The sequence below is a fragment of the Miscanthus floridulus genome, chromosome 10, assembly GCF_019320115.1.
Source record: "Miscanthus floridulus cultivar M001 chromosome 10, ASM1932011v1, whole genome shotgun sequence".
Lineage (NCBI taxonomy): Eukaryota > Viridiplantae > Streptophyta > Magnoliopsida > Poales > Poaceae > Miscanthus > Miscanthus floridulus.
The window spans coordinates 39661775-39686742 of NC_089589.1; the positions used below are offsets into that span (position 1 = coordinate 39661775).

Genomic DNA, 24968 nt, shown 5'->3' on the forward strand with positions numbered 1-24968 from the left:
AAATATGTGGACAAATTGATTCAGCAATAAATGAAACATATGCTATGCTAATCTGAGCTAACAAATTGTGCAGCAATAAACATCAACCTCCAGGGCACTACCGGAGACTGTGTAGTTACGGAGTGCCCCGACAATTACCGAGTGTCAAAAGTCGGGGCACTCGGAAAACAGTACTTACCGAGTGCCAACACTCGGAAAACATAAACACCCGGTAGTCGACCGCTTTACCGAGTCAGCACACTCGGTAACTTCAGACACTCGGTAAAACTACAAGTTTACCGAAGGGGTGCACTCGGTAAAAACAGCCACTCGGTATTCAGGTGCCACGTCACCTAGGATAGCAACCGTGCCCCAAACGGCGTCACGGCATGACATGTTTACCGAGTGTTATGAGCATACACTCGGCAAACATCACGGTACCAACAGCTCCGCCCATAAAGCGCTCATAGCAAATAAAAAAGACCGAAAATGTTTACCGAGTGTCAGTGCATAACACTCGGTAAACACTATCTTTTACCGAGTGTATTGGCGCAACACTCGGTAAAATTCAACCAAATTTTTTGTTTTTCCCTTCATTCTTTTTCCTCTATCCACATATGATATTTAGTACTCCATTCCAAAATATGGTGTTTATTTCGATTTATTTACTATATTTCACAAAATTTTCATTCTTTATGAAAATTAGGTACATATCGTGTAAATTTAATTGTAATAATTAAAATCGAACTCGATAAATCACAAGATTGGAAGAATTAACATTGAAGCATACATCTATGTTATAGAAAAAATTTCATAACATTTTGGAAGTATTTTTACATTCATCGCAGCCGAACCGGTACATCTCCCAAAGAGACGCTAAACATTCACAATGACGAGTAGGATTTCTATTAAGAGTGAAATTCAACATTATGATTTGAACTTGGAATTTTTTAGATAGTAAATAGATGACATGAAATAGTTCATGTGAAAGTTTGGTGAATTTTAGGATTAAATTGGCATTTTTTTTCTTTTTTGTTTTGCATGAAATAATGGATACTTTTACCGAGTGTGGCCTCAAACACTCGGTAAAGGTTAGCCACGGCCCACCTGTCTGCCACAGTGGGCTGCCATGCTTCTGTTTACCGAGTGCCGTAGATCTGGGCACTCGGTAAACATGTACCAGGCCCACATGTCATTGGGCTGCGGTGCTTGAGTTTACCGAGTGCCGTACATCTAGGCACTCGGTAAACAGAAGCATTCAACACTTAGCCGTTTCTCCCTCAAATCGTGCACAGACACACACACACACACCGCACACGCCTCCCCACCACCGCGGCCGCCTCCTCCCCTCCACCACCGCCGCCATCGGGCGGTCCCCCACAGCCGCCGCCACCGGAGAGATGGAGAGAGAGAGAGAGAGATGGAGAGAGAGACAGCGGCACCGGCGCACCGGACGACGATCCCCTCCGCCGACGCCGCCCCATGCTCCCTCCTTCGCTCCCATTCCCGCGAGGTGGTGTGGGGTGGGCCCCAGCAGCAGCGGCGACGGCGAGCACTCTCTCCCCTCCCCTGACCGCGGCCTCCGCTTCCGTACGTGCTCCCGCCGCACCGATGGCGACAAGGGACCCCTGCCTGCTCCCGTCGACGCCAGGTACCTGCCCTGTTGCCCACCTCTCCCCTCCGTCTGGTGGCGCCATGATGCGATGGAATGGAAATGGATGGATCCGTGCAGGACGGCCCCCGTTGCCTGCACTGGCCGCCGTTTCTGCTGCTCGGACTGAGCGCTCGGCATCCACGGACCTTTGGGGATTGCTTGCATGCTCATCGCGCCCGTGTGGAATTCATGTCAGATAGGGGATGTAGTGAGTCCAACGGTTTGTCGTTTTTTCTTCTGAAAGTGAATAGGACACACGCTGAAAGCAGCAGGCTTCTCCTGATCTGAAGCTGAAATGCACACGCTGCACATATGTAAATGATACTAATTGATCAGCTAAAAGAGGAGACAATAGGCTTACCTTACTATTAGCCTCATGGAATATTTTGTTTTCGAAGTTGGTAGTAACCCTTCTGAGGTCCACGGTAGAGAGTCCAGGGAAAATGTGGTCCAATCTACATGCTCTGATTAAATTGAACATGTTCGATTGGGTTCAAAAAGGATTGGACGTGAGACATCAAAGAAACATGCTGAACTTATGTGTCTGACTGATGAGAAATACATTAGTGGATTCTCAGAGACAGAAATAAAGCTAGCTGATAACCAAACTGATCATCTTTATGCAGATAAAACATGAAGGAAATTTGAACCCGCGACACCAAAAAGATCCACATTTTAGAAATCATTGCAATATATTTCAAACCAAAAATGCCTTATCCACACATCAGTACACTAAAGAGAGTACGACTGATAAAGTCGTCGTAACAGTATGCATGAATGGTGGATCGAGACGAATCGAATTAAGACACTGATGACTGATCTATCTCCACGACCTATACACACGGACTGTGAGTTCCCTTTCAGCGTGGTTGGATAATTGAGCTGGGAGGATAAACAGTCATTCCGATCCTTCTTCTTTTTTCCCACTGCAATTCTCTATAGTGCTTTAGTCGTTGTGAGAGGCCTTTGCTTCTGCTGTATGTGTTCATGACATACATAACCTATAGTGCTGCGACAGAACCTAGCGCCCCTTTGTGTGCTAGCCACATGGTTGTGCTGCTAAGCGCGCGCCGGTGCTCGGGTATATGGTTGAGACACGCTTCAAAACCTGCTGATGCTCTACCTCAATCTTCGATAAATCTTGCTAGTGATGTTTGTGGCTACAAAAAAATTGGTTCCATGTATTCCTCCATCTACAAGTGACATAGCGGCCTTTCAACCTTAGGTAAAATCTCATCATCCAATCTAGCAAACATCTTCTATGTGAATCGACCAAGAACATGAATGTCTCTTTATCATCTCATATGGTTTTTCTCTAGCACTACTACTCTATTGCTCTAAACTGCAATATCATCTATATGTTAGGATGGATGACCGTCAGTGGATGTACACGGGCTATCAGAAGAGGGGTCAATACACAAATGAATGGATTGAGAAGGCCAATGATTTCATGACGAAGGCATTTGCAAACAGACGGCGACATGCCTGGTGTCCCTGTAGGAAGTGTAAGAACAAGGCAATGAAAACATATGAGGAGATGACTAAAGATCTTGTCAACAATGGATTTGTAGAGAACTATACCCGGTGGACCATGCATGGTGAACGCCATCGTGCGAGAGAAGAGGTCGTGAGACAACGGATCGAGGAGTTTGATTCTGAAGCCGGGGTGGCAGAAATGTTAAATGACCATGACATGGCTTTCGATGAAGGAAGTGCAGAGCAGGAGCCAGAGCAAACTGCAAAGGCATTTTACGCCATGTTGGATGCGGCACAACAACCCCTTCACGGGCGCACCAATGTTTCTAAACTGGATGCCATTGCACGTCTAATGGCTGTGAAGTCCCAGTTTAGCTGGAGTAGAGAATCCTTCGATCAACTGTTGACAGTAGTTGGCACCCTACTTCCGGATGATCACGTTCTGCCAAAGAACACGTATGAGTCAAATAAAATCCTTCGTGCACTCAAGATGTCATACGAGCAGATACATGCTTGTCCGAACGGATGCATCTTATTCAGGGGAGAACATGCTGACGATAAGTACTGTCCGAAGTGTAAGGCATCTAGGTACATTGAGTTAGAATCTGGTGATGGTCGGAAGACGCAAACAAAAGTCGGCGCAAAGATCCTGAGGTACCTTCCTTTCATACTGAGGATCCAACGGCTTTTCATGAGCGAGGAATCCGCAAAACAGATGACGTGGCACAAAACTGGACGCCGATACACTAACAAGATGATACATCCGTCCGATGGTGAATCATGGAAAAGCTTCAATCGGAAGCATACCGACAAAGCTGACGAGGCTCGTAATGTACGCATTGCACTGGCAACACTACTTCACAGGTTTTTAAGTTATAACAGAAACTAATATTCAATCTCAATAACTTTGTGCAGGGATTGGGAAATGGTGATCCTAGGGAGTCACTCTCGCCGAGTAAACGGGATCCTGGGTCTTCTGTGCAGGGCAAACTACCCCAGGATGGTGAGGATCGATGGTGTTGTGCAGCCCGCCATGAAGTGGTCCCACTGGCACGCCGCCAGCGATCAGACTGATCGAGCTGGCAGGTGTTATAACAGCAAGGCCAACCGGGTGATGAAAGAGCTGTGGGTACGTGTTCATCGCACTATGCTGATAATAGCATCACATTAATTGTATATTACTGACTGTATTTGCTTGTAGGATTACTACACCTTGGCGGAGGGAGTACGTAGGGAGGACGCGGATGACGTGGTGAACAGAGTCTGTGTTCACCGAGTGCAGGACCTCTTCTACGAGACAAAGCTCCTGTGCAGAAGAATTTACCATGCCCGCAGAGGACACAGAGTCACCAGAGCGCAGGCAGTACACCTGCCCCTGACTAAGGAGCAATACTTGACGGTAAACATGAGATTACATCGTCTACGATTAATTGCACTGAATTTGATCCGAGCACCGCTGACCTCGAGGGTGACATCATCATGAGGTTGGGACCAGGTAAGCCACACGGGCGGTACTATATGGGCAACAGCACCATAGACACGGCCAACACTCAGACACTCGCCCAGATTAGAGCCCGGAGCACGAGTTCGAGTCCGGCCATACGCCCACGCTCACAGCCCCAGGTGGTAGCACTCTAGGTTAGTTCTGTTGCATTCGTTGTCCATTCATTTTCTACTCGTTCTTTATTTGCATTCTAACTATGTGATAAATAATTGTAGGCCCAGATTGAAGCCCTACAGGAGTCACAGCAGGCCTCACAGAGCCAGCTTCAGGCCCTCGAGCTGTCGCACCAGGCCGAGTTGGCACAGGAGAGGGCGCGAGTGCAGGCCCAGCTTGAGGCCTTCCAGCAGGCGTACAAGGACTGGTACGAGTACATGGCCCATTTTTCTCAGAGCATGGGCCAGCCTCCACCGCCTCCATCGCCGCCGATGATACCATTGGTGCCTCCACCTCCGCGCGATGGCACTCCTATGAGTCACTTAGATGCACTCTTCACTTTCATGTCATATACCTTTGACTTATACCTTAGTTTGACCTACCATAGCTTAGACCTTAGAATTTGCTTTGATCCAGATAACTCACATGTGCAATCTCATTCTAGGGACCTTCTACAGCTAGATCGAACAACGATATGCAGGGTGATCAAGACCTGGACTTGACTCCGTTTCTCCGCAGGCCTCCGACCACGTGACAGGCCATCCGACCTTGTTTGATGGGTTTGTATGTTGAACTGTGGACTTGGTTGAACTTTGTGGACTTTGGACACATGTTGATGGTGTTTGTGGACTTTGCATGGTGCTTGTCGACATATGTTGGTTATTGTGAGTGGATGTGACATTTGTGGACATATATGTGATATATATTGCCTATCTATCATGTAATTATAATTTCCTGTGATTTTGTTGCTTATTGTGACTGGATATGCATTGAAACAAACAAAAAAAAATTCTGTGGACATATTTTACCGAGTGTAGCACTCGGTAAAACGGAGATTCTGTCAGTTTTACCGAGTGTAGCACTCGGTAAAACAGAGAACAGAACCAAATTGGTTCTGATTCTGTGAATTTTGCCGAGTGTGCCATTTTTTACCGAGTGCCGCATCCCCACTCGGAAATATTTGACTACTTTTTACCGAGTGGGAACACTCGGTAACCATTATTTCCCGAAGTTTATTTGCGGAATTGTTTTAATCACGAAATTGGTTATTCTTTTACCGAGTGTTAGATCTACACTCGGTAAACATTATTCAAAAAATTTATTTGCGGAATTGTTTTAATCACGAAATGCTAATTTATTTACCGAGTGCTACTGGTGACACTCGGTAAAAGTCGCCGTTAACGGTTAGTTTGGAGGCTGACGACCGTCAAGTCATAATTGTTTACCGAGTGTCATTGCAGCACTCGGTAAATCTCTGCTCCGAGTGCGCCGATATTAGACACTCGGTAAAATAACTTCACCGAGTCGTTGTTTGCCGAGTCCACTTTACCGAGTGTGACACTCGGTAAAGAGTTTGCCGAGTGTGTAGCACTATTTGCCGAGTGTTACTCACACTCGGTAAATACACAGTATCCCGTAGTGATCTGTAGTTTCATATCACATAAAATAATGGACAAGATCTATAACATTCTAGGGTAATAATGTGGCCATCATATTAAAGAAACAAATCCAGACTCAAATATTTTTCAGAACTAATATATGGTAAAGAAAATTTAGATTATCTCATAAACATTCACGGCTGATAGTGCAAATATATGCAGAGTTAGTAAACAAAATCGATCAACCAAAACTGTCTTCATTCAGAAAACTTGTGAACTAAGAGGGCTGCTACATGTCACACAGGAATGAATGAACAATTTTAATTAGCATAGACTTATCAATGATTGCTAAAGTTTTTTTTTAAATAATAGCACACAGAAAAGTTGGCTATTCGGTAACACAGTTATTCTATTAGAGAAGCTAGCTATTCACATGCCAATCAAAGTTGCATTCAGGCTTATGCCCCAGTGCCAAATAAATAACTTCAGCAAACATAATATTTCATAGCTGTACTGTTATATACGGCAAGATGGACTTATAGCACATACTGCAATTTAGTACCATATTATTTAAGGCCGTGTTTGGTTCTCTAGTCCATGGTTTTAGTCCACTTTAGTCTATGAACTAAAAGTGGACTAAAATAGTGTTTGGTTCCTTGAACTAAAATGGACTAAAGTGGAGACAGAGGGCAATAAATGAGAGGCATGGGTGTCCCCAACACCTTTTAGTCCAGTTTTGTGGACTAAAGGACTAAATGGCTATTTAGTCCAACTAAAGTGCAGATTTTAGTCCAAAATGTTTTAATCCATAGGACCCAAATAGGCCCTAACAAAGCAAGATGACCAATCAACATTACAAAAGGATATTCCAACAAAAATATGCCATGCCGTCACGGAGATTGGGGAAATCAGGAGCACCTGCTTACTTGGCTGCTTCTCCCGTTTGGCTGCTTGAAAGAGCAGCGTCAGGCACAGGAACAACACGCTAGCACGGCCCACGGCTCAGCCTCGAGGCGTTTTCACCGGTCTGGACCCCAATCCAAGGGGCAGCGGTAGCTGAAGCCTGCAGCATCAGGTGTTAACACAAAAAATAGACAGGCAGACGGATCGACGGACAACAGGAAGCGAGGCGGCGGACCTTCAGTGAAATGGCACACTAGACGGCGAGTCAGGGGAGGAGCATGGTTGCTTGCATGCCTCCGTGAACTCCATCCCCTTTTTCCCCTCTCAGATCCGGGCACGAGCTTCGCCGCAGTGGATTTCCACAGGTCACACCAGGCTGCGCACGGGGACCACGCGAGAACGGCTACACCAAGCCTTGCGACGGACTGCCGGGTAAAACAGGCCGGGCCTGGCGCGTACCACGGCGGTGATCTCACGTACTCCTCTGAGGACGGTGGCCGCAACACCGCGCCGGCCTGAGCTTGACGAGGAGCGGAGAGGAGGCCGGCCCCAACAACTAGACTTGGCCGGAGACGACCGAAGGCCGGCCATGGCGCCTTGTAGCCTCCCCAAGCCGGAGGCGATTGGAGAAGGCCCGATCTACGACCTCAATGGCCGGATCTATGTCGGCGCAATGTAGATCGCCGCCGGCGGCGGCGGCATGCTATGGCGGCTGCTCGAGACACTGGGAGACTGGTGAGTGGTGATTAGGGTTCTCAGACTCCTAAAGCGTGGGGTGGAGGAGGAGCGCCTGAGGGAGTGCGGCAGCTGCGGGGAATAGAGAAATGAGAGGGAACGGTTAGGGTTCTCGATTTTTATTCCTAGCCTGATGCATCTTGACCATCGGTTTTCATCCAACAGCACAGGAGCGCGAGTGACAGCGGGCTAAGTGAGAAAGGCCCACGTACAGCGTGATTTGCTGGAACAAAAAGGCCCAAGGGCCGTAGCAGTACACCTATTTTTTTTTTGTTTATCTTTAGTGCAAAATATGTCTAAATTTTAATAAATATGGTCTACATAAACCTTATGTGCCCTAACATAATTTTTATATTGACTAGACTATAGAAGTAGTGTTACCTAGGATTTCCGAACATTTTGAAAATGGTTTGCTATTTTCAAAGGTTTAAGTCACTTTCTGCATGACAGTACGAAGTAATTAGAGGTTGAATTGTGGCTACCGGTGAAACGAGCCAAAATGGAACCAAATTTTTATACTTGGTCTCATATGACACAATAAACCAATTTTGATAGAGGTATATGGAAAATTATATTATTTTACAGGGCTAATTCAAACTCCCTTCTCTAGTTTTGCATAAAATAAATGTAATAATTGCCAAAATCGATTAGAAAAGTCTAAGATTTTGTTTAAAATTTCTGCGGCAATATTATAGAAAAAGAATTTGTAGAGCCCGTCATAAACACATGTATGTAGTTTAGTTGTCAGAGTATGAGAATCCAGGTTCGAACGCCGCTCGTGGCATTTTTTTTTTTTTTGTCTTTTTTGGTTGGGCACCTAAGCAACGGGCTTTCACCGGAAAATGGGCTGCCTACGTAGCGGGCCTCGGCCGAAAAAAGGGGCCATTTGCGCCCGCCTAGCTTGGGGCTTCGGCCGGAAAAAATGGCCTTTGTTGGGTGCCCAAAAAAATAAAAACAAAGCGGACTATGGCTGGAAAAAAAAAATGAATGAGTCAAATGTGGACTTCTATTGCATCAGTTTTTTTTCCTATTCCGCTAGCTAGGCCGTGAACGGCTTTCAAATGAGGACCTCCAACAAATTAAAAAAAATGAAGAGTCCAGGGTGTTGTGAGCGTGCGTGGGTTTGGGTGCTCTACTCTTTTTTTGCATTTCTGCGGGGCTACGTGTGCGTGGTTTTTAATTTGTTTCCTTTTTATTTTTTCCTTTTCAATATACATATCAATGTATATATCTCTATTAATTTTTATCTCTCCACTTCTCTTTTCTACATATCCTCTTCACATCACAAACCTATTAAATTGAGTTTAGAAACAAACAATTACACACATAATAAAAACATTCAACATTTCTTTATTTATTGTTTTATTAGACAACGCATGAATATATTTTTTATTGCGACCAGCTATAAATCTTAAAGGACCAATTGTCCATCTATGTTTGGTATTTTTAGAAACCCCACCGATGCTAATTTTGGGATGCGGTACAGTGCACCTTACTGTAAGTGTTAGGTCATAGGTTCACACTCACATCTGCATGTTTTATTTATTTATTTTTTGTTGTGATTAAGCGTATATAAAATAAGGCACATTTGACAACATGGGTCGTATAGACAACATGGGCTGAAATATGTTGGGAAAATATTGAAAATAAAAAGTATATGGACTCGCCCGACCATGTGGATGTGGAACACGCTAACATGGACAAAAGTGTTGAAAAAATCAGTAAATTATTTTGTTACACACAAACTCTGTCTATATTGATGGTATATGACACAGAAAATGCCTTTATGACGTTGTAAATATCGTCACTAGATGAAATTAGACAAGCTGTGTGACATTTTTCGTGACATACAACTTTCAATTGTCATAAAGTCGAAGTACCTAAAACATAATGTCATAAACTAGGTGATACAATGACATTATGACCTATTGTCATACCAAATACGTCAAAAAACCACATATTTCTTGTAGTGTGGCTCAAGTTAGAGTCAATTTGTATGTCCAGGGATTTGACAAGAAAGATCCAGAGAGAGATGAAGTTACATACGCACAAGTTGCAAGAGGGCGGTTGAAGGGTCGAGATGGCGGACTAGAGGGGGGGGGTGAATAGTCTTTTCTAAAACTAATCACGTCGGCTAACCGAAACAAATGCGGAATAAAAACTATCGGTCTAGCCAAGACTACACCCCTCTATATATGTTCTCTAGCACATTCCAAAGATACTAATTATGCAACTAAGGTGCCGGGCTAGCTTGAGCTCGCCTAACCAATTCTAGGAGCAAGGTCACACAAACCTATGCCACTAGTACTTTAAGCGATGAGGGAGCTCCTACAAATGCTAGTAAGCAAAAGCACAAAGCCACCTAAGCTTACTAGCAATGCTCAATAACAAGGCAACCAATGCCAAATTAGAGAGCGCAAATACTTAGCTACGCAAACTAAGCAATGTGACTAACAAGGTTACACAAACCAAATTAGCCACGCAAGGGAGCTACTTCTATGCTACACAAGCAAGAAGGTAACTAGTATGCTACACAAGCAAACTAATTACAAGAGCAACTACACAATCACAATGTTTATGAAAATAATTGCAAGCTTGTGTAACGGGGATGCAAACCAACGGGAAGAACAAGGTTGACACGATGATTTTTCTTCCGAGGTTCACGTGTTTGCCAACACGCTAGTCCCTGTTGTGTCGACCGCTCACTTGGTTCGGCGGCTAATTGGCATCACCCGCCAAGCCCGCACGTCGGGCGCCGCAAGAACCTACCCCGAAAGTGAGGGTAGCTCAATGACACGCTTTACTAAAGTTGCTCTTCGCGGCTCCCGCGGGGCGAGCACAATGCCCCTCACAAAGCTCTTCTCTGGAGCACCGCACAAGCTTCTTACGGGCTTCGACGGAGACCACCACCAAGCCGTCTAGGAGGTGGCAACCTCCAAGAGTAACAAGCACCAACGGCTTGCAACTCGATCACCTAGTGCCACTCGATGCAACCTCACGATGCAATCGTACTAGAATCGCTCACTCACACAATCGAATGATCACTATCAAGTATATGTGTGATGGAGGGCTCCCAAGCACTCACAAGCATGAACACAAAGTCCCCTGAGGTGCTCAACCCTAGCCATGGCCGAGGGCCACTTCTATTTATAGCCCCATGGGCTAAACTAGCCGTTACCCCTTCACTGGGCAACTGTCGGGACGATCGGACGCTCCGGTCAAATCGACTGGATGCTAGACCTCCGCGTCCGGTCGTGCGATGCACACCACATGTCCCCCCCTTCAAACGTTGTTCATCCGATCTCAACGATCATCTGTTGACCGGATGCAGCAGCTTCAACTGACCGGACACTGGACCCTCAACATCCGGTCGTTTCTAGTAAGCTCCCAGACATGACCGGACGCATCCGGTCGAACGCGATCGGATGTAGTACCAGCGTCCGGTCACTCTCCAGCTCCTGCGTCACCTTGCGTCATCCTGACCGGATGCACCCTCATCGTCCGGTTACTTCCAACGCCAGCATCCGATCGAATGACCGACGCTGCACACTGTCAGCCACAACTGACCGGACGCTGGCACCCAGCATCCGGTCACTTGCGTGACCAGAGTCCGGTCCACACTGTGGGACCTTTCTCGCCTCCTAGCGTCCGGTCACTTGCGTGACCAGAGTCCGGTCCACACTGTGGGACCTTTCTCGCCTCTGTTTCTTCACCGAGTTGATCCACATCAACTCCAACTTCATCTCCTTTGTAAATGTGCCAATACCATCAAGTGTACACCACCATGTGTATGTGTGTTAGCTTTTCACAATCATTTTCCAAAGGGTTAGCCACTCATCTTGCCACACCACTCAATCCTAGTGACGATGCAAAGTTAGATCACTCGAGTGGCACTAGATGACCTATATGCAAACAAGTTTGCTCCTCTTGATAGTACGGCCATATATCCTAAACCCTGTCATAAACTTCTCTATACACCTATGACCAGTGAAATGAAATGCCCTAGGTTATACATTTGCCTTGTGCATTTCATCCCATCTCCTCCAATGTCGATGCAACACATGCACCAACACGATCAACAATGATATGATCCACTTCATATCATCACGTGATCATATTGGTTCATCGATCTTGACTTCACTTGTTTTTCACCGTTTCCTTCGTGCATCGGCGCCAAGTCTTGCTCAAGCTTCACCGCCATGCGGTCCATCACTCCAAAGCCTTCGACTTGCCCTTCACGCTTGCAACTGGTCCATCAAGCCAAGTCTTGTCTTGATCTTCTCCACCTTGATCACATGACTCAATGTCATGTCTCATGTGCAATAAGTTCCTTCATCATCACATGTGTGAGCTTTGCAACATCTCTAAGCCATTTTCACCTTCATGGCATATGTTGCTCACACACATGTTCTTGTGGACTAATCACCTGTGTATCTCACATAAAACATAATTAGTCCACCTAGGTTGTCACTCAATTACCAAAACCACACAAGGACCTTTCAATCTCCCACTTTTTGGTAATTGATGACAACTCTACAAAGTTATGGAAATTAAGCTCTTTTGGATTCATGTTACTTGCCCAAGCAATTTACCATGTGTAAATGATTTTGGACAAGTACCACAAACCCAAAATGGTAGTATTAGCTCCCCCTACATATGTGCTAGAGTATTTAATTTGAAGCTTGCATATATGCATAGATTGAAATTGTGGGAGAGTAATTACTACCGAATGATGCTAAGGTGTATAGAATAAACCTTTGAAACGTGATACCAATCGGAGTTGCACATTTAAGTTCATCCTTAGCACCATGGTTAGCTAGATAACACTTGGAAATAAAATCACTAGATACCTCGTGAGATCAACATTAAAAGCAAGGTACTAGCATTACTTGTAAAGCATACCAAGTGTCTAGCTATCATCCTATGCATGCTAGTTTTCATTTCATCAATCAAATTCTACAACTAGCATACATCACACAAGCATGCATATTGAATTTAAGAACTTATGCAATGCAAGCAAGCACATGAATATGCATATATCAAATGCAATCAATCAAAGTTCATGAGCTTGCTCCCCCTACTTGTGTGCTTCTCTTGTCCAAGAATTTTATCCATCTCTTTTGTCTAATGTTGCTACCTCTTTGTCCATGTCCATGTCCAACTTCTATCTTGTCTCTCCCCCTCATCACTTTCATATCTTTGTACAATCTCTCCCCCTTTGTCATCAATTTCCATATAAGGTGTGCTTCTTATTGATGCAAAGGTATGCACTTTGGGGTAGATGATTGAGGCTTGAATCTTGCATTTTTTATGGACATCACTTGATTGTTGGAATGACACCACTTGTAGATACCACTTATAACTTGTACCACTTGTATCTTATCATTCTATGCATGGGTCATCCATTTGATATACTTGAGCTTTTGTAGGTGAGGGATGCATTCTTCATTTGATGATCACTTAAAGTTGAGGATCACTTGTGGAACCATCGTCTTGCATGGTTGATACCATATGTATATGTGATACTACTTGTATGAAGTGAATACCACTTGAAAGAATTTTTTAGTATGGAACCACTTGTTGGATTTATCAATAAAAACCATTTTTTTGAACATTTGCTATCTTCATGAGTACTACTTGTAGGATATCACTTGTGGGTTGATCTAAACATCACTTGTGAATTCTTGATGAAATACTTGAGTCTAGATACCATTTGAGACATATAAACTTGATATCCATTTGCATTGTTGTCTTGTGCTTGTACTCTTATCATTATCATGAGCTTCTAATATTGACTTGAATTAAATTGATTTGCCTAATCTATCAAGTCTGGTTTGAACCAATGACAAGCTTCTTCACACCTCTTACAAGGGTTATCTTGCCAATGTTGTACTTGTCACTTGTTTACAATCCAAATTAAGTCAAGTACTTGGGTTCACTAGCTCATGAACAAATTCATATATTCACCACTAGATCAAGTAATCATTCAAGCAATAGTGGTAAGCTATGAATTTAAACATTTCATTTGTTATGCATGATCCTATGAAGCATGAACTATATGCACTAATCGCATATTAGTAAGGATGAAATGATCATGCACATTACAATGATATCTTTGCTATGTTGGAGTAGAGGATAGTCACATAGATTTCAATACATTACTCCAATAGCAATGTGAAGTCCAATTATAAGCTTAGTGAAGACCAATAGATACCATTTTGAATTCCGTTCTTTATCCATATGAGATGAGTACCACTTATGATCAAGCGCACTTTCTTGTTGTGGTTTGGCTTGCTTCATCTTTTGATCTTTTCTTGCATGAGAGCATCAATGTGAGAATACCACTTGAAATACCATGGCTAGCTCTCTTTTGGGTGTTGCTTGCTTTTCTTGATCAATCATTTTGATTGCTTCAACTAAGCATCTTAAATGCTTCTCGGATCACCACTTCCATGTTAGCCTTCCAAGTACCACACTTGGTTTACCTACTCATAGGCGGCAAGCCCCTACACTAGGGAGAAGTGACCTCTCTCCAAAAACCATGATTGATACTCACTTGAAATAACTTGATTGATTGATCCAAGTGAAGAACTTAACTTGATGAGTAACCTTGATTCCTTCTTTAAGTCCTTTTCTTTCTACTTGTTTAAGTCCTTTTCTTTCTACCAAATGATATCCAATCATATCTAGAACTTAAACTTCATTTTCATCTTGAGTTTGATCTTGATCTTCCAATTTGAGTACTAAAAGTGTGCAAAATACACTCCTCAATCAAATGGCCTTGTACTCTTTTCTTGTCATGCTTCTAGATCATCTCAAAACCAAACATAGGTACCTCAATCACTTATAAACATATTTCCAACTTGAGGACCTTTCAATCAAAGTGACTCTAGATCAATCCAATATATGTCACTTTTCTGGCAGATTTTGTACTCTTCAAAGAAGTAAGCATATCTCCCAAAGTACAAATCCAAATTCCACGAAATTTGGTGGAGATGAGCACTACTAAGTTATCTAGCATAGGTAAAAATTTGAGCTTCATTTGACTTCTAGATTGCTACCATATTTCAATTCTTCAACCACTGCTACATGCTGAAAACTGCTGCACTATAGCTGACAAGAACTACTCCAAAACCGTAGCATTTCTTATCCAATTTTTATGAAATTTCTACAGAAACTCATACCATAAGTATAGAGAATGTACACCAATTTTAATGCCAATCCAATAGGTTTTGATCACTCAAATTTGGCTAAGATCACAGCTAGCTCAGATTCTCAATTATAGGACAGATTTCAACACTTGAGCTATTCTTCATCAAATATGAATCAAACTTGAAGCTAACTTGTTTGAATACTTTCACAAGACATGTATCCATTCAAACCACTTACAAAATGTCATCTTATGAACTTATCCAACACAAATCAATCCAAACTTGATTACTAATCAATTATGCATTCAATCATCTTATAGCAAGCAACATTGCATATTTATCCAATTCAATCAACTTATATGCACCCAAATGAAATGATCAACAAGAGATATACCTTGGTGAGCTCATGATCATTCAACTAGCAAGCTTCAACTCAATTATTTGCAAGCTATCAAATATTTCCAATGAACCACCAACAACTTGAATTTGACACTTGTATGTTGTAGCACATTTGGACTTCACTCAATTTTCACTTCGCATTGGGTTTGGATGTGCACTAGGCTTCATATCTTGACTCAACATATGATGATCAATATAAAATCAATTGAATCAAGTCTCCAATGCCAATGGTACCTACAAACAATCATCCACTTTTTGATGGTATCCAAACTAGTTTGGGTCCTCTCAAGTTAGGAGCAACATACTTAGGCATAGCCTTAGTATGAGTAGCGGGATATTTTACAATAGCAACCATAGAGGTACCATTACCATCCTTTCTAAGCACATTATTATCAACAATTGAAATAGGCTTAGAAATATCACCTAGGGGACATGAATGTGCCATGTGTCCCCTTTCCCGGCATGAGTAGCACTTCCTCTTTGCTTGAGCCTTTTCTTCCTTGCTCATGTTGTGCTTCTCATTGCCTTGCCTCTCATGGATTGCTTGAGCCTTCTTCTCAAGCTTGTTAGGACACTTAGAGGCAAAGTGTCCCATACCTTCACACTTGAAGCACTTGATGTGAGCATAGACTTTCTTCTCATCTTCATTCTTGCTCATCATCTTAGCATCTTGAATTTGCATTGGATGCCTTGCCTTTCCACCCCTTCTTGTTTTCTTCTTCTTTATCATCAAATCACCACCATCTTCATGGTTGATCTTGATTTGCTCTTGGGGTGTCTTCTCTTGCTCAACTTGTGGCTTTGGTTGAGGCTTCACTTGTTGCTTCACCAATTGCTTGGTTGGGCACATTGAGGTAAGATGACCCCAAGTGCGGCACTTGAAGCACTTGACATGCTTGAGCCTCTCTTCTTCTTTCTTCAACTTGAGCTTTTCTTCATTGGGGCGACCATTTGCAAGGTGTCCCGTTTCTTGACACCGGTAGCACATGGTGTGAGAGAGCTTTCTTTGTTGTAGCTTCTTCATCTTTCTTTCTCTCTTTCTTTCGCCCTTTGTCATCTTCTTCTCAAAGCCAAGGCCACACTTGTCACCATAGTTTCTTTGAGTCTTCAACATGTGCTCAAAGGTGACTTTTGAGTTGTAGCACCTCTCTAACTTATTGCTCAATTTCTTCACTTCACTTTTGAGCTCAATGTTCTCCTTCAAAATGTTAGTCTCACAAGACATAGAAGTAGAACAAGCATCTATATGTGAAGAGCATGGCATATCTAGTAAATCGTCACAAGAGGTGGATACATGCTTCTTGTCTACATCACAAGGGTTAGCAACATTTTGCAATTTATCATTTGATCCATGTGATGAGGTCTCATTATTTTTAAGTTTCTTTGTAAACACTTTAATGAGAGAAGCATGTTGTTCTAATAATTCATCATGAGATGCAAGTAGTGTCTCATGATTCAATTTTAACTCATCAAGTGAAGATTTATAAGCATCAAGCAATTTTTTATGATCTTTACAAGAGTTCTTTAGAAATGAGTTTTCATTTTCTAACTTCAATGTTTTAGCTTTCTCATTTTCTAAAGACATAGTCATTCTAGCAAGTCTACTAACAAGCTCATCATATGAATCAACATGATCAACCACATTATCATTTGATACCTTAGTGTCACCTTGTGACATGAAGCAATGTGGTGTAGTGGATGGGCTTGTAGTAGCATTACAATCATGGCTTGAGCATGAACCATCATCATCAAGATCACCACCAAGTGTGCTTGAGGTAGAATCTTCATGTGCAACACTTGTGGCATCATCATCAATCTTGTCAAGTGAACTAGTAGTGGATCGATCATCATCATCCTCACTTGACTATGAGGTGGAGCAATCTTCCACAATGACCAAATTGTGGTTATGCTCAACACACTCATGTGCCTCCTTCTTGGACTCATCATCATCATCGGAGACCATCCCATACTTCTCATTGAGATAACTCCAAATCTCATGGGCGGTCTTCATATCAATGATCTCTCCAAATATGCAATCATGCAAAGATCTATACATGATGTTAGTAGCTTGGATGTCGAGATCTAGGAATTTCTCATGTGCTTGAGTTAGATTATCTTCATCCAACACATGAGAAAAGCCTACATCTACCATCCACCACATTTGAGGACAAACATACTTAAAATTGCATATCATCCAATTTTTCCATCGTGTAAAGTGTGTGCCATAAAAAATGTATGGACAATCACTTGAAGGATCTACATCTAGCCCATTAGATGCCATCCTCTCGGGTCGGTGAAGACCACAAATGAGAGACCGGGCTCCGATACCACTTGAAGGGTCGAGATGGCGGACTAGAGGGGGGTGAATAGTCTTTTCTAAAATTAATCGCGTCGGCTAACCGGAACAAATGCGGAATTAAAACTATCGGTCTAGTCAAGACTACACCTCTCTATATATGTTCTCTAGCACCTTCCAAAGATACTAATTATGCAACTAAGGTGCTGGGCTAGCTTGAGCTCGCCTAACCAATTCTAGGAGCAAGGTCACCCAAACCTATGCCACTAGTACTTTAAGCAATGAGGGAGCTCCTACACACGCTAGTAAGCAAAAGCACAAAGCCACATAAGCTTACTAGAAATGCTCAATAACAAGGCAACCAATGCCAAATTAGAGAGCGCAAATACTTAGCTACGCAAACTAAGCAATGTGACTAACAAGGTTGCACAAACCAAATTAGCCACACAAGGGAGCTACTTCTATGCTACACAAGCAAGAAGGTAACTAGTATGCTACACAAGCAAACTAATTACAAGAGCAATTACACAAGAACAATGTATATGAAAGTAATTGCAAGCTTGTGTAATGGGGATGCAAACCAATAGGAAGAACAAGGTTGACACGATGAATTTTCTCCCGAGGTTCACGTGTTTGCCAACACGCTAGTCCGCGTTGTGTCGACCGCTCACTTGGTGGTTTGGCGGCTAATTGGCATCACCCACCAAGCCCGCACGTTGGGTGCCGCAAGAACCTACCCCAGAAGTGAGGGTAGCTCAATGACACGCTTTACTAAAGTTGCTCTTCGCGGCTCCCGCGGGGCGAGCACAATGCCCCTCACAAAGCTCTTCTCTGGAGCACCGCACAAGCTTCTTGCGGGCTTCGATGGAGACCACTACCAAGCCATCTAGGAGGTGGCAACCTCCAAGAGTAACAAGCACCACCAGCTTGCAACTCGATCACCTAGTGCCACTCGATGCAACCTCACGATGCAATCGCACTAGAATCGCTCACTCACACAATCGAATGATCACTATCAAGTATATGTGTGATGGAGGGCTCCCAAGCACTCACAAGCATGGACACAAAGTACCCTAAGGTGCTCAACCCCAGTCATGGTAGAGGGCCACTTCTATTTATAGCCCAACGGGCTAAACTAGCCGTTACCCCTTCACTAGGCAACTGTCGGGACGACCGGACACTCCGGTCAAATCGACCAGACACTGGACCTCCGCGTCTGGTCGTGCGATGCACGCCACGTGTCCCCTCCTTCAAACGTTGTTCATCCGATCTCAACGGTCATCTGTTGACCGGATGCAGCAGCTTCAACTGACCGGACGCTGGACCCTCAGCATCCGGTCGTTTCAAGTAAGCTCCTGGACATGACCGGACGCGTCCGGTCGAACGCGATCGGACGCAGCACCAGCGTCCGGTCACTCTCCAGCTCCTGCGTCACCTTGCGTCATCCTGACCGGATGCACCCTCAGCGTCCGGTTACTTCCAGCGCCAGCATCCGATCGAATGACCGACGCTACACACTGTCAGCCACAACTGACCGGACGCTGGCACCCAGCGTCCGGTCACTTGCGTGACCAGAGTCCGGTCCACACTGTGGGACCTTTCTCGCCTCTGTTTCTTCACCGAGTTGATCCACATCAACTCCAACTTCATCGCCTTTGTAAATGTGCCAACACCACCAAGTGTACACCACCATGTGTATGTGTGTTAGCTTTTCACAATCATTTTCCAAAGGGTTAGCCACTCATCTTGCCACACCACTCAATCCTAGTGACGATGCAAAGTTAGATCACTCGAGTGGCACTAGATGACCTATATGCAAACAAGTTTGATCCTCTTGATAGTATGGCCATCTATCCTAAACCCTGTGTTAAACTTCTCTACACACCTATGACCGGTGAAATGAAATGCCCTAGGTTATACCTTTGCCTTGCGCATTTCATCCCATCTCCTCCAATGTCGATGCAACACATGCACCAACACGATCAATAATGATATGATCCACTTCATATCATCACGTGATCATATTGGTTCATCGATCTTGACTTCACTTGTTTTTCACCGTTTCCTTCGTCCATCGGCGCCAAGTCTTGCTCAAGCTTCACCGCCATGCGGTCCATCACTCCAAAGCCTTCGACTTGCCCTTCACGCTTGCAACTGGTCCATCAAGCCAAGTCTTGTCTTGATCTTCTCCACCTTGATCACATGACTCAATGTCATGTCTCATGTGCAATAAGCTCCTTCATCATCACATGTGTGAGCTTTGCAACATCTCTAAGCCATTTTCACCTTCATGGCATATGTTGCTCACACACATGTTCTTGTAGACTAATCACCTATGTATCTCACATAAACACAATTAGTCCACCTAGGTTGTCACTCAATTACCAAAACCACACAAGGACCTTTCAGCGGTTCTGTGCTTAAACATCTTTCGGTCATCAAGGAGATCGTTTTAGATCTACAGACTATGGAGGTAGATTATGATGATGAGGATTTGGGTGCCATTCTTTTGTGCCCTTTGCCTTGTTCTTTTGCAAACTTTAGAGATACTCTGTTATCACTACTACACAATCTTCATCATTGCCAGTTCCAAATCCCTCACCACCGCTGGTTTTGGACCCTTGGCGGTGAAAACTAGTTGTTGGTGATAAGAATGGTCATCACCACCAATTCGTGTTACCAATCGACGGAGATTAGGATTTCCATAAATTCCAAAATTTGGTCAGAAAATAGCTAAAAAATTTGTTTTAATCTTGAGAAGTTCCCACCATCCAGCCGCACTATCGCAAGTCATGTGATTTTCTCACAAAAATCCACGCTTTATGTGGTGGTGGGATTCAAACCTCACGTGTAGCTACTCTAACCACTCCACCCCTAAGTCACTTGTGTCTATATGGCACATTCATTCCCCTAGTACACTATTACAGAAAGTTTAATCACCACCGCGGCTTTCACCAACGGTTTGGAGACAACCGGCGGTGGTGTGTATCACCGCAACCCATGGGCTGAGAGGTCCTCTCTGGCCGAATAACCGGCAGTGATGGACATTTTTGCCATGGCCCGACATATGATCCGACGGTGAACAAATTACCGGGCTTAGCCATCGTATCGTACGCCGGACCATCGGTAGAACACTTATCACCGTCGGCCGTTGATGCGACGTGTGACGCACAGAGGAAGCATCAGAGATAATAAGCTTTCACCGTCGGTGCCAAGATGGATGGGTGCTCCACCGTAAGATCTGGCGATGACCTTTATGTACCCCCATCGGTTGATCGTATGATCCGGTGGTGGAAATCACAATAATTGAAGACATCTTCCCTCCCTTTCATGTTGGCGGTGATAAGAAAGTTTTACCACCGTTTTGTTCGGACACTGAATATCATAGTCTATGATCCGGCGGTAATAATGGGTATCACCACTGGCTGTCCAGTTAACCCGGCGTTGATATACGGCTACAAGAGCAATGAAAACCCCATTTCCCTCTTCTTCTTCACTCGGTTAACTTTTCATCGGCCACGGCTCCCCAAACCATTTTTTGTGACCGCCACACTAGTGAAGGTTGTAGATTTTCGAAGGATGTTCTATATTAGGATTTCCATAAATTTCAAACTTGGGTTAAAAAAATTGCTAAAAATTTCTTTTAATCTCGAGAAGTCCCCACTAGCCAGCCGCATGTTCGCAAGTTATACAATTTTTTATGTCCTCACATCATCCAAGTATAATACCAGATGTAGGCACAACACTCGTAGACAGGCTGACAACAGCCAAGGCAGCAGCGACCATGGCACCACTAGCAAAAGCCATCATAGCTCGGCGCCGCCCATCGTAATATCCACCCTCGCCGTTGGCTACTGGCCTTACTAGGTGTTTGGAACATTTGGCAGTGGCCTCTGTCACCATGAGGCGCGGCTCGGGCAGGGAGGGGCGGTTAGAATATCTCGGTAATAGATCAAGGTTGATACGGTGTATCCTTTGCTTGACTCTCAAGGAAGAATGTACGGCTCCATCTGATATAGGATAGGATCTCCTAGTTGTTATTGTTTCCTTTGTTGTAAAGATTAGATGAGATAGAGATCTTGTAGATTGACTTGTTGTACAAGATGTAAGCCACGCTAGGGGCTCTTCCTAGCCATATATTAACACGAAACCATGAGTCTAAGAGGGCATCACGTTCAACCCATTCTACATGGTATTAGAGCCTGTCTTCTCCACAAACTCATCAATGGCTTCCTCCTCTGCTCAACCTGTGTTGTTCTCCCTGATAGGCTCCCTGATAGGTTGTCCAGTCACCAAGAAACTAGCCAAAAACAACTACCCACTATGGAAGATGCAGGTCCTTTCCGCTTTGCATGGTGCCCAACTCGCCCACTATCTCGATCCTAAGACGGTGGCACCGCCCAAGCAGATCCTCAAGACCGCTAAGAAGCCAGATGAGTTGATCTCCAATCCTGAGTATGAAACTTGGGTGGCCAAGGATTAGCAAATCTTCAATTACTTGTTGTCCTCCATCTCCAGAGAGATCATGGTGCAGGTTTCCACCTGTACCACTATCGTTGAGTTATGGAAGGCCATCCATGACATGACCTCATCGCAATCTCGCGGCCAGATCATCAATATGCACATGGCGTTGGCCACTGCACAGAAGGGTTCCTCCACCATCGCTGATTTTTTCAGCAAGATGAAGTCTCTCGTCGACGACATGGAATCTATGGGAAAGAAGCTGGAGGATGAAGAAATTGCATCTTACATCCTTGCTGGCCTCGACATCGAGTACAATCCGGTTGTCTCATCCATGGCAGCACGCGTTGAGCCGCTGACCCTTGGCAAACTCTACACCCAACTAGTGAGTTGGGAGCAGAGAATAGGTCTCCTGCATGGCGGCGGTTCTAGATCCTCCGCCAATTCTGCTTCACGTGGTGGTCATGGTGGCTTCAACCGTGGCGGTGGTCGCGAATGTGGTCGCGGCAACAACGGCAATGGCAGTCGTCCTCAGCAAAACTCCACCGACCGTCCCACATGCCAGCTTTGCAGCAAGGAGGGACATACCGTGGTGCGCTGCGTCAAGCATTTTGACGCTTCATTCACTAGACCATAGGAGCAGCAGCGCATGGCATCCTCCACCATGGCGTCCTACGGCGTCGATACAACTTGGTACACTGATACCGGTGCCATGGATCAAATCACCAGCAAGCTTGAGAAGCTCACTGCGCGTGATAGTATCACGGCAGCGATCAGGTGCACACCGCCAACGGAGCAGGTATGAGAATCAGTCAAATTGGTCGAAATTTCGTTCATACCCCAAACCACAACCTTGTTTTAAACAATGTTCTTTACATTCCTGAAGCCAACAAAAATCTTGTTTGCGTTCATCGTCTTACATCCAATAACAGAGCCTTTATTGAGTATCATCCAAATTATTTTGTGATTAAGGACCAGGAAACAAAGAAGCCTCTTCTTAGAGGGAGTTGTGAAGGTGGTCTTTATCCATTGAAGTCTAGGCCTCCACCAAATAAAAGGACGTATGGCACCGTCAAAGCTTCTTCCTGCAGATGGCATAGTCGGCTTGGCCATCTGTCGTTTGCTGTAGTTCAGTAGGTCCTTAGCAAGAGTCATATCCCCTTTGTTTCTGAGTCGAATAAAGACACTGTATGTGATGCTTGTCAAAAAGGCAAGAGCCACCAGCTGCCCTATCCTAGATCTATAAGTGCTTCATCTAGTCCTCTAGAACTTGTTTTTTTATGTATGGGGTCTAGCGCCTACTTCTGTAGGCAAAACAGTTATTATGTGAGTTTCATCGATGATTTTAGCAAGTTCACATGGGTTTATTTGTTGCGTCAAAAGTCTGATGTTTTCAAAAAATTTCATGAGTTCCAAAATATAGTTGAGCACCAATTTGATAGAAAAATCATCACTCTGCAAACCGATTGGGGAGGGGAATACCAGAAGTTGAATGCATTCTTTCAATGGATTGGCATCTCCCATCATGTGTCCTGTCCCAATGTGCATCAGCAAAATGGCTCAGCTGAACGCAAGCATTGCCATATTGTTGAAGTCGGTCTATCACTTTCTGGCTCATGCCTCCTTGCCTCTTAAATTTTGGGATGAAGCATTCATCACTTCTACCTATCTTATCAATTGCCTCCCTAGCAAAGTCATCGATGGTCAAACCCCACTAGAACGCCTTTTTTCATCAGCAACCCAATTATTCCTCTCTTCGCACTTTTGGGTGCGCATGTTGGCCTAATATTAGACCTTACGACTCCCAAAAATTACAGTTTGGTTCCGAACAGTGTGTGTTCTTGGGATATAGTAACATGCACAAGGGCTTCAAGTGTCTCGACATTGCTGAAGGTCGTGTTTATATTTCTCGGGATGTTGTTTTGATGAAAATGTTTATCCTTTTGCCAAACTCCACCCCAATGCCGGAGCACGTCTTTGATCTGAAATCCTTCTTCTTCCTCATCTAGGTTTGGGGACAACGATTCTTCTGATCCTTTTGATAATGATTCCCTGCGCACTAATCAGTTGAATCAGATTGAAGATTCTCTAGAAAATTTGGCGCCGAATGACCCTACTCCGGCAACTAACGAGTGTGGTTTCATGCTCCCACACTCCTTTCCGTTTTTAGCAGGGACCAGCGTTGATCCTGGGGATGATTTTCCTGCTTCACCGACCGGATCCTCCTCGGATTCACCGCCCACTGCATCAGCGCCTGCGGCTCCTGCGCTTCCCACGTCGTCGCCCCGTTCCACCTCTCCGCGTGTGCCATCTGGGCCATCTGGGCCGCATCCGCTGCACCAAGCTCCAAGCATGGGGGGACAAGGAGGAGCGACATCTTCCTCGGGCCCGCTGCCCGGATCCTCTATGCCCCATGCTTCAAGGTCGCTCGAGGTGGGATCTGGTGCGGCGGCCACACCGGTGCTCCCGGGATCCTCTACGCCGTCTACTCCTACACCATCTTCTGTGCCATCACCACCTCCACAACAACAATAATGACCCACTACTCGTTTGCAACAAGGTATTCACAAACCTAAAATTTACACCGATGGTACAAATACACTATGGTCAGCTTGTCACTACTTCTGAAGGTCCACCTAATTTACAAAGTTCTCTAGCTGATAAGAATTGGAAGCATGCCATGGATGTCGAGTTTGATGCATTACATAGAAATAAAACTTGGCATTTAGTTCCACCATTAAAAGGGAAAAATGTGATAGATTACAAATGGGTCTATAAGATCAAAAGGAGGTCAGATGGGAAGATGGATAGATATAAGGCGCGGTTAGTAGCAAAAGGATTCAAGCAAAGATATGGCATAGATTTTGAAGACATGTTT

General features: G+C 44.3%; 1 non-coding gene across 1 annotated transcript; it reads left to right on the forward strand.

Annotated features, from left to right (window-relative positions):
- The first annotated feature begins 22349 nt into the window (after nucleotides 1–22349).
- Nucleotides 22350–22486, forward strand: LOC136490452 (small nucleolar RNA Z247). Its single transcript, XR_010767733.1, has one exon. It is a non-coding gene; the product is annotated as a small nucleolar RNA Z247 (small nucleolar RNA).
- The last annotated feature ends 2482 nt before the right edge of the window (nucleotides 22487–24968 follow it).